Genomic DNA, 9,097 nt, shown 5'->3' with positions numbered 1-9,097 from the left:
ACTTTGCCGTATAGCCGTAATGAACACAGCATTGCTATTCAACTATACTTCATTAAAAAATAAATTTTAGAAAGAGGTTTGGTACGCATATACAATGGAATATTACCCCGCCCCAGGCAGTCCGCCCCTCCACAAGCAGCCGTCCCCGCTCCAGGCTCCTGGAGCACGTGTCTGGGAAGGTTTCCCCTGCAGGCCGCGAGCGTGGACACGTGAAGGACCACGAGGGCCGGACTGCCCCCGCACATGGGCTGCGCGTGCTGATGTAATTTTAGGTTTCCTCGCCCAAGGCCCGCCACTATTATTGTGCAATTATAGCACAGGAGGCAGCGGATCAGGCGGTAGAAAATAGCCCGTCCCCGTCAGCCAGAGCGGGGAGAGGTGGCGGGAGCCGCCTGCAGCCGCCTCGCGGGAAGGAGGAGGCCTGCCCCGCCCCTGCTGGCGACTTCCCCACAAAGTCCGAGAACGGGGCCTCTCGGTGGTTCCGAAGGCGGGGGACCAGCAGCCTGGCCCTCCTGGGGGAGAAAATAAAGAGGGGAAAGTGGGCGGGGGTGCATCTTTCATGAATGTGCACCAGCGACGGGGGACCAGCAGCCTGGCCCTCCTGGGGGAGAAAATAAAGAGGGGAAAGGGGGCGGGGGTGCATCTTTCATGAATGTGCACCAGCGACGCCCTTTCTGCGGTGAGAGCCGTGAAGAGACCAGTGGAGAGTTTAGGGGGTGCTACTGGGACAGCCCTGCGCCCGGCGGGTGGGAGAGGCCGCGGGGGAGGCCCGCCCGTGCGGGCCGGAGTGGAATCAGCGGGGGACGGGTGCAGGAGGTGAGAGCGAGGACAGGACGGGAAGGAGCAGGGCTTGTAAAGCCCGGGGGCGCGGAGGGCTCGACTCCCACCAGAGAGACACGGAGGCCCGTGGGCCAGGGAAGGGGGCAAAGGAGGGACGCGACCCGCTCGTTGCTCACTGGCGCCCTCTGGCGGCTTCGGGGAGAACAGGCCGTGGGCGGCACTGGGACACAGGCGAGGGGACTGCGGGGGTCCCGGATGGGTGGGGGTGGGGGGAGAGGGATGATGGAAACGGAGGATGGGAAGGTACGGTGCAGGAATGGTGGGGAATGGGGTGGGAGGTGGGGATAATGGAAGATGATGGGTGTTGGGGTGACGAGGGGGAAGGATGATGGAAAGGGCTGATGGGGTGGATGTGGGGGCAGCGGTTGGGAGTACGTCCGTCGTCCGTCGTCCGTCGGGGAGGTATGGGGGGTACGATGGTGGCATGGTGGTTGGATGGTGGGGGACCTGGCAGGGAGGGTGGAGGTGGATAGTGGGACTTGGGTAGGGGCCAAAGAGAGAGCAAGAAATGGGCAGGTTCTGGGAAATGATTTTTTTCGTGTCCTTTTGTAATATAGCTTATATACATAATGCACAAATTGTTAAGTACATCAAGCTCTGTCAGCTTCTTGTTATTTGATTTTATTAAAATTCATCTATTTTTGGCTGTGTTGGGTCTTCATTGTTGGGCAGGCTTTCTCTAGTTGCCTCTAGTGGGGGGTACTCTGAGTTGTGGTGCACAGGTTTCTCACAGCAGTGGCTCCTCTTGCAAAGCACGGGCTCCAGGCGGCCAAGGACTTCAGTAGTTAAGGCACAGCACGTGGGTTCAGTAGCTGTGGCTCCCCGGCTCTAGAGGCTCAGTAGTCCTGGCACACTGGACCTAGTTGCTCCACAGCACATGGGATCTTCCTGGACCAGGGACTGAATTCATATCTCTTGCTTTGGAAGGTGGATTCTTCACCACTGAGCTGCCAAGAAAGCCCTCAATGAACTTCTTAAAAAATTAAAGTATAAGTTACACAAAATACAATCATTTGGGGAATTTCCTGGTAGTCCAGTGGTTAAGACTCCTGCTCCCAATGCAAGGAGCCGGGGTTCAATCCCTGTTTGAGGAACTAGATCCCACATGCTGCAACTAAGGCCCAGCAAAGTCAAATAAATGAATATTTAAAAACACAATCATTTTAACATGAATAATTCAGTGTCATTTAGTACAGACACAATTTGCAACCACTACCTCTAATTCCAGAACATTCCATCACTTCAAAAGAAAGCCTCATCCCCATCAGCAGTTATCCCATCCCCTGCCCAGCCCCTGACAACCAGGAACCACCCCCTGTGTCTGTGGATCTGCCTGTTCTGAACGTTTCCCATCAGTGGAATCACACCCTGTGTGTCCTTTTGTGTCTGCCTCTCTCACTGAGCATCAGGTTCTCAGGGTCTGTCCACATGGTAGTGAGTGTCAGAGCTTCTCTCTCTTTTATGACTGAAGAATATTCTAGTGTGTGGAGGGACATGCTGTGTGTATCCACCATCTGTTGATGGACACACTGGCTGCTTCCACCTTTTGGCTGCTGTGAACAATGCTGTTATGAACACTAATGTCCAAGTTTGGGTTTGAGGAACAGTTTTCAAGTCTTCTGAATATATCTAGACATGGAATTGAGGGTCATATGGTAATTTCATGTGGACATTTTTGAGGAAATGGCAGTCTGTTTTCTGGAGCAGCTGCATAATCTCACATTCTCCAGGCAGCATGGAAGTTTCCAATTTCTCCACATTCTCACCACCCTGTTTTTAGCTTCCATTTTCCTGATCACAGCCATCGTATGTGTGAAGTAGTATCACCTGTGCTTTTGATTTTCATTTTCCTGATGACTAATCATGTCGAGCATCGTTTCATGGAGTATTAGCCATTTGTGTATCCTCTTTGGTTGTTGTTCAGTCATGAAGTCATGTCCAACTCTTTTCTACCCCATGGACTGCAGCATGCCAGGCTTCCCTGTCCTTCACTATCTCCCAGAGTTTGCTCAAACTCATGGCCATTGAGTCGGTGATGCCATCCAACCATCTCATCCTCTGTTTTCCCCTTCTCCTCCTGTCTTCGATCTTTCCCAGCATCAGGGTCTTTTCCAGTGCATCAGCTCTTCACATCAGGTGGCCAAAGTATTGGAACTTCAGTTTCAGCTTCAGCATCAGTCCTTGCAATGAATATTCGGGACTGATTTCCTTTAGGATTGACTGGTTTGATCTCCCAGCTGTCCAAAGGACTCTGAATTCAGAGTCTTCTATAGCACCACAATTCGAAAGCATCAGTTCTTTGGTGCTCAGCCTTCTTTAGGAAAGCTCTAACAAACCTAGAGAGCATATTAAAAAGCAGAGATATCACTCTGATGAAAAAGTTCTATACAGTCAAAGCTATGGTTTTTCCAGTTGTCATGGACCAATGTGAGTTGGACCATTCTCCTCTCTGGAGAAGTGTCTTTGTGGGTGCCCACAAAGAAGCCTCAGTGGGCTTGCCCATTTTTAGCTGGGTCATGTGTCCTCCTGTTGTTGTAAAATTTTAAATGTCTTCTGGATAGTTGACCCTTAAAAGCCCAGTGAACATTTATAAACTCACTGAGCAACTGTCACCCAGTGGGAATGTCAGTGGGAGTGACAGCTCCCCAGAGGCCATCATCACCCCTGCTGGTCACTACCCCCCAGGTGGCCATCACCTTGACTTCTGTCTCTGCAGACCGTTATGGCCTGTTCTTGACCTTCTTTCTTACCCACAGAATAGCACAGTGTCCTTCACATGACGCCATTCCCACCGAGACACCCCTGGCTACCGCATGCAGCAGTCCCCTCTCTGCAGTGAGGTTTCTGGGTGTTAGAAGGCAGCGCTGGGTTGGCTGGTGGCGGGACTGAGTGGAGCTGAGAGAGATGTTCCAGCAGATTGCCCACCCCACAACCCTCATGTCCAAGCCCAGCCAAGCCCAGACAGTACATGTCACATGTGTCCCATCTACCTCTGCCCAGCCCAGTCCAATGCACCCCCCTCCTCTGGACCCAGCAACAGCCCCAGCCCAGTCTCCGTGACCCCCACAGTGTCCCTTCCTCCCAGACGCTGGAGAGACTAAAACATGAACCAGAGCCCCTGTTCCCCGAGGCTCCCCACCCCATCCCAAGATAAAGTCCACCCTCCCTGCAGGGTCTACTTCTCCAACAACCAGCCTCCTGGATGTTCCTGACCTCGGATCCACACAGCTCTTCTCCTCCCTATCCCTTCCCTGGGCCTCCTCCTCCAGGAAGCCCCCCGCCCAGGGCAGAGTTGCCATGACTTGGACCCTTCGGCTTGTGGATTCCACAGGTCAGGAACTAGGCGGCTACAGTGGAGCAGAGGTCAGGGGCTGGAGGCTGGCAAGCCAGGTGATGACTTGAACATTCCACTGTGCCATCAGCCCAGCCTCTAGAGTTGAGCCCAAGTTCAGCACCCCCTCTTACACAAAGGGAAATGGAGGCTCTGGAGGAGAGGGGCTTGCCCAAGGGTCTCCTTAAGGAGTGTGGGAGCCAGCGAGCCACCATGATCCCAGGGTGCCTCCCTGACTTCAAGGAGCAAGGAGGGAATTTCTGCTACTTGGCATGGGAGTGGAGGACATGGAGGAGGCAGAGTGGGATATGGGGGGCTGGGCACCTCCGGATGGCCTTACTCAGGTCTTGGGGATTAGGGAGGTGAGGAGGGGTGACTGAGAATGACTCAGGTGGCAGTGGGGAGAGGGGGGGCAGTTCTGCATCACCATAGCAACCCAGGTAGTGAGCTCCTAGGAAGGGCATGGGGTGGGAGTGGGGAGGTAGCCAAGTTGGAAAGGTCAGAGGGCACAGTCTCCACTTCTGACACCAACAGCAAGTTTGGGGTCCCCCAACCACCCTTGGGTTTGCTGATTCTATGGAGAGGATTCACAGAACCCACTGAAGGCACCTGAGGGGGCCACAGGTTACAGAAGGAGGAGCACATGTAGGGAGAGTGGGGGGAAAGTCACAGCAGCCTCTCCATCCTAGCGGTCCACACTTGCCACCCTCCCCACACCCTCCCCCTCAACACACACACGGCTGGCATCACGGGTCCCACACGGGGCGGGGAGTGCGGGGGTCCAGCGCAGGTGTGTGCAGGCATCCTCGGCAGCCCACCTCAGGCTCCAGGTCCACTAACTCCACCCCCCAGGCCACCCTAAACCAGGAGGCTGGTCTTCCTGGAGTGGCCTGTCCTGTCAGGCTGGACTGGGGCAAAGCTATATAAGGCAGACTTCACCCTCCCAGGAGCCTCGCAGGGCCAGGTCGGGCACCTTGTCTGTCTGGATCCGCACCTCCAGCCCCCACCACCACGGGGCGGGAGACAGGGTGCTGGAGGGGAACTCGAGTCACAGAGAGGAGGATGACTTGTCAGGATTCAAACCCAGGCGTGCGGCCCAGGAGGAGCCTGGAGTGCTCCTATGGGAAGGAGGAGCCTTCCGGCATGTGGGAAGGCAGACCAGGCGGGATGGAGGGCTTGGGATCTGCTGCCATCGCTGCTTCGTACTGCATCCTGTCCATTCCCCCCTCGCCTCCCCCACCCCCGCCCCAGGGAACTGGGCAGCTTTGGGAAGCCCCCACCTCCTTCCCGGGCCTCTGTTCCCCTCTTTTGGGGGGTGGGGGGGCGGCAGCGTTCTGCAGAGGATTCGGAGGGTCCCCCCTCTCACCCAGCACGGGATTCTTAAAAGGCCCCTCCACGGTGTTTTGTGCTTACCTTAGGGGTCCTGCGTCAAATGTCCCCATTGCACGGGGATGCAGGGTGTTAACTGAGGCCCCAGAGTCAGGCCAGCGGGTGCTCAGGGCAGCCAGGACCGGGGACGGGGGGCGCGATGCGCGTCCCTTCCTCGTCCCACGCTGCGGGTTTTTAATTGAAGTCATTCCCCGCCCTCCCTCCCCCAATGTCAGAGGAGCCGGCTGCGGGCAGGCCCTCCCTCCGACCTGCGGAGGAGCCGGGAAGAAAACAAAGGCTTAATTGAATCCCTCACTGGGGGAGTCGGGGGCGGGAGAAGAGGAGGTGCGGCTCCAGAGAGAGGCCCACGGCACCGAGAGGCCAGCCGAGCCCGCACCTCGGAGGGTCTGGCGGGCCTGGAATTACCACTCAGATGTGGTTAGACTCACATGGTCGCTGTGCTGCGCCTGCAGTCGCGGACGCGCCTGTGCGCTCGGCTCTTTTCACATGCGACCCTGGGTCTCAGCACAGTTGCGCGTGGGGAGCCTGAGAACCAGACAAGCCGCGTGACTTGTAGACAAACACAGGGCGAGTGGAAAACCGGGGGCTTGAATTTCGCCGTGGACGCTCCCCGCGAGGGTCGGGGTTCAGAATCCCAGCCCCTCCTCCAGATGTGGGGTGCGGGTGAGGGGGGCGCGCTAGGCCCAAGGAGGCGCACACAACGTGCGCGGCTGGGAAGGTGCGGGGGTGGCCGGGCGAGGCGCCCCGGGGAGGTCTCCAGTGCCAAAGTGTGTGGAACCATGAAAGGTTATTCAGAGCAGGAACAGCAGGTGAAGGCAGGGGGCAGACGAGATGGGCAGTGCCGCAGGGCTGTGGTGGGGTGGGATGGCGACCGTCAGGTGCTGGATTCCGGAACCCCTTCCCCACCCCCACCCCCCGAATGCCTCTGCTCCCCCAGTGCTCTTTCCCTGGTTCAGATTCTGCTCCTTCTGCAAAGCCTTCCTTGGCAAATGCCCTGATGGAAGCTCATCCCTCCTTCCAGGGCCGCCTTCTCTAGCTCTTTGGGAGGTACAAATCCCAGGCCTTCCCATGATGCCTTCCTTCTCTGCTTCTCTTTCCTACATCAGATTGGGGCATCCCAGGTCCCGGGGAGCCTCCTTCCTGGGGCTGGAGACTGTATCAGCATTCTTTGGCTGAAAATGACAAAGAAAAGTGGCTTAAGCAAAGAAGGGACATTATTGGCCCTCTGACCTGAAATGGTGTGCAGTTATGGACTTCAGGCATAGCTGGATCCAGGTGCCCACCACGTTGCCCCGCATTTGATTCCTCCTCCTTTGCTCCATTCTGAGAAAGGGGCAAGGTTCTGTGATCTGCACCAGATCAGGTGCCTGGTGCCAGTGGTGGCCCCTGATGCCCACCACCCTCCTGAGAGTAGGAAAGTGTTGGACTTTCCAGGATGGAAGGAGAGAGTGTTGATGCACCTTCATTTGTATCCTGGTCTGAGTTGGTTGTGGACAGGGAAGAGGGTGTGCTGCAGTCCATGGGGTCACAAAGAGTCAGACGTGACTGAGCGACTGAACTGAACTGAACTGAGCACTGGGATGCTCCAGGTGCAAACAACAGACCATTCTGATCAAATCAATGTCACAAAGTTGTATATGACACTAACAAGGAATACTAAAGGGGGGCTCTGATTCAAAGGAGGGGCTGGTTCAAAATTGGGAAAGGAGTAAATCAAGGCTGTATGTTGTCACTCTGCTTAAATTATATGCAGAGTATATCATGGGAAATGCCAGACTGGATGAAGCACAAGCTGGAATCAAGATTACTGGGAAAAATATCAATAACCTCAGATATGCAGATGACACCACCCTTATGGCAGAAAGTAAAGAGGAACTAAAGACCCTTTTGATGAAGGTAAAAGAGGAGAGTGAAAAAGCTGACTTAAAACTCAGATAATGGCATCTTATCACTGGTCCATCATTTCATGGTGAGTAGATGGGAAAACAATGGAAACAGTGACAGACTATTTTCTTGGGCTCCATGAAATTAAAAGATGCTTGCTCCTTGGAAGAAAAACTATAACAAACCTAGACAGCCTATTAAAAAGCAGAGAAATTACTTTGCCTACAAAGTAGGCAATCCTACTTTGATTAGTCCATCTAATCTAAGCTATGGTTTTCCCAGTAGTCATGTATGGAAGTGAGAGTTGGACCGAAAGAAGGCTGAATGCCGAAGAATTGATGCTTTTGAACTGTGGTGTTGAGAAAACTCTTGAGATTCCCTTGGACTTCAAAGAGATCAAACCAGTCAATCCTAAAGGATATCAACCCTGAATATTCATTGGAAGGAATAATGCTGAAGCTCCAATTCTTTAGCCACCTGACATGAAGAGCAGATTCATTAGAAAAGACCCTGATGCTGAGAAAGATTGAAGGCAGGAGGAGAAGGAGATGACAGAGGATGAGATGGATGGATGGCATCACTGACTCAATGGACATGAATTCGAGCAAGCTCCGGGAGATGGTGAAGGACAGGGAAGCCTGGTGTGCTGCAGTCCATGGGGTCGCAAAGAGTCGAAGATGACTGAGCGACTGAACAACAATGACCTCATTGTGGTGGAGGCTGCCCTGGGGAAGAGACAGTGGTTTGAGACCTCAAGGAAGATGGAATGAACGTGGCAGAGGGCATTTCCAGTGGGGAGCCAGCGTGGAGAGAGGTGGGGAAGAAGGGGGTCCTCTTGAATCTTGTTTTATCTTTAGGGGCAGCCTGAGGCACAGTGGCCACAGTGCACACTCATGAACACACAATACACATGTGCACAGCCACACATGTTACACGACAACACTTGTACTCACACAGTTACACACATGCACAGGGTGCACACATGGAGACAAACACACACAGTACACACAGATGTGCAAGTACATGCATGCTAACACATACGCACTCACATGTTTATGCCCACGCTGTGACACGTGTGCACACACAGCTACACTCTCATGTGCACGTGGCTACACTAACATTCACACAGTATGCACAGAGGCAACAGCACACAGTTACACATGTGCCCAGGGCGCCCATAGCTATGTGCATGGACGCATACATGACACACACACTCACACACCAGCTGCCCACCCATGAAGTGGCTGGTGGGGAAGAGGCAAGACGGTGCCCGGTTGCCCTGGCAACACATCCTGGAACCCAACCAGGCCTGGTGAGCGCAGCTCATCTGGTGGGCTGTCAGCAGGTGGGGGTGCTCAGGACCCCAGCCTGCACAAAGCCTCCTGGTGATGGTGAGGCCCTGAAGCTCTGGGCCCCACCAGGATAAGACAAGAGGAAAGGGCTGGGGATCAGGGCAGGAGACAGCACCCTATACTGGAGATCTATGCCAGGGACCAGTGTAGGGGGAGACACAACTCAGTCCTGGGGGCTGTCGTGTCCCCTCCTCCTGCTCTGTTCTGGTTTCTTCCCCTGTGATGGGGAGAGAGGCATCCTGGCAGGGCTTTTGCAAGGTTTGCATTGTTGGCAGTATACAACAGGCAGTCAACATATCCC

This window comes from Bos indicus x Bos taurus, chromosome 7 (assembly GCF_003369695.1).
Source record: "Bos indicus x Bos taurus breed Angus x Brahman F1 hybrid chromosome 7, Bos_hybrid_MaternalHap_v2.0, whole genome shotgun sequence".
Lineage (NCBI taxonomy): Eukaryota > Metazoa > Chordata > Mammalia > Artiodactyla > Bovidae > Bos > Bos indicus x Bos taurus.
Note: the sequence above shows the minus strand (reverse complement) of the source record.